General features: G+C 37.6%; 1 non-coding gene across 1 annotated transcript; it reads right to left on the reverse strand.

Annotated features, from left to right (window-relative positions):
- Positions 1-405: 405 nt before the first annotated feature.
- On the reverse strand, positions 406-487 carry trnas-gcu (transfer RNA serine (anticodon GCU)). Its single transcript has one exon. It is a non-coding gene; the product is annotated as a tRNA-Ser (tRNA).
- Between the last annotated feature and the right edge of the window lie 1439 nt (positions 488-1926).

The raw sequence follows: 1926 nt of genomic DNA on the forward strand, positions 1-1926 counted from the left end.
AATCTAGAGTATGATTTCCACAATGAGTAGGTCTTGAGACGTGTTGTCTAACCCCAATAGAGTTCAGAATGTCTATGAATGCTGATCCCAATGCATCTTTTTCATTATCAACATGGATATTACAATCACCAACAATTAAAACTTTATCTGGAGCCAGCACTAACTCGGATATAAAATCAGCACATTCTTTCATAAAGTCTGTATGGTGCCCTGGTGGCCTGTATACAATAGCCAGTACAAACGACACAGGGGATTTATCATTAACACTTGTTTCTCTGGATAATGTTATATGAAGCACCATTACTTCAAACGAGTTATACTTGAAACCCGCCTTCTGAGAAATACTGAAAACATTGTTATAAATTGAAGCAACACCTCCCCCTTTACCTTTTGAAAGGAGTGGAACGATGAGGATGGGATTCGAACCCACGCGTGCAGAGCACAATGGATTAGCAGTCCATCGCCTTAACCACTCGGCCACCTCATCATACATTTGATGTATGTACACCTCATCATAATAAATGACTATGTGTTTGTCCTTATTTTCTCAAGACGTTTTAAGTTAATTCTGGGCTCAATTGCTGATGAGAATCAGTCAGGCTTTATGAAAAACCATCATATCGTACTTGTCTTTGATCTTATTGATTACTCAGATCTTGTTAATGACTATAATTTAATACTGTTTGTTTTCAGGGCCTTTGACACTATTGAGCACTCTTGATTTTTTATTGTTTAGAGCATTTTTGTTTTTGTTTGGCCTTACTTTAGTAATGCCATGAAAACTTTGTATGCTGGTGGGAACAGCTCAGTGAAATTAGGCCATGGTATTTGGCAAGGCTGCCCAATCTCTGTATATCTTTTTCTCATTGTTCCCCAGGTCATTTGCCATTTTGTTAAAGATAGTAAGATGGAATTCATATTGCTAGAAGAAACATCCTGATTAGCCAGCTAGCATATGACACAGCCTTGTTTTTAAAAAACCCTAGCCAGGTTAATCAGTCAATAAAAACAATGAATTTATTTTCCAAGCTTCAGGTTTGTACTTTAATATTAAAAATGTGAAATATTAGCCTTGAAAAACTTGAAGAGTAAACAAGATTTTCAAGAATTTCAACCCACCATTGAAAAGAAAAAAACTTCAAGATAATATTTAATCTATGGTTGTTAAGGGACCTGTCCATCAGAGGTAGTGTTCTTCTGTCTAAAGCAGAGGAAGTTTCTAGACTTACTTATTTTGCTTGCTCTACACATTTAGAAAATAAAACGGTTACAGTCATTGATCAGATTTTATTAAATTTTCTATAGAAAAACAGAGTGCACTATGTCTGGTGTTAATAGCGCTAATATGGTCGTACTTCCTGGTTCTAGTAAGAACTCTAGCTGCTGCATTTTGGACCAGCTGGAGTTTGTTTATTAAAGGGGTCATTGCTTGCCCATTTTCCACAAGTTGATATGATTCTTTAGGGTCTTAATGAAAAGTCTGTAACATAGTTTGGTTAAAATTTCTCAATGGTAGTGTAAAAAATAAATTTTTACCCTGTCAAAAACAGCTCTTTTCAGAGCAAGCCGTTTTGTAGCATTTTCCTTTAAATGATAATGAGCTATGCTGACCCCGCCCCTCTCTTCCGAGCTGCTCTTTGAGGGACTGTTTACTTTAGCCGCATTCATCGTGAAACTTGCTAATTAGCACATTATTAGGAAAGGCTCGTTAAAAAAACCTTACACTCACTTCTGTAGATGAGGCTGGATCACGAATGATTCGCGCAAACAGATGCAGTTATGTAGATCGGGGGCGCATTCCCTTCAGAAACAAATGTAATCCACTGCGAGTTCAGCGGCTCAGATGTCGGAAGTAACAACAACAGAACACCTCAATCGCTTAGGAGTCATTCTTGTCTACATCTGCTCCGGCGGTGAAACAATGGC

This window comes from Sinocyclocheilus rhinocerous, unplaced genomic scaffold (assembly GCF_001515625.1).
Source record: "Sinocyclocheilus rhinocerous isolate Xijiao unplaced genomic scaffold, SAMN03320098_v1.1 scaffold780, whole genome shotgun sequence".
Taxonomy (NCBI): Eukaryota; Metazoa; Chordata; class Actinopteri; order Cypriniformes; family Cyprinidae; genus Sinocyclocheilus; species Sinocyclocheilus rhinocerous.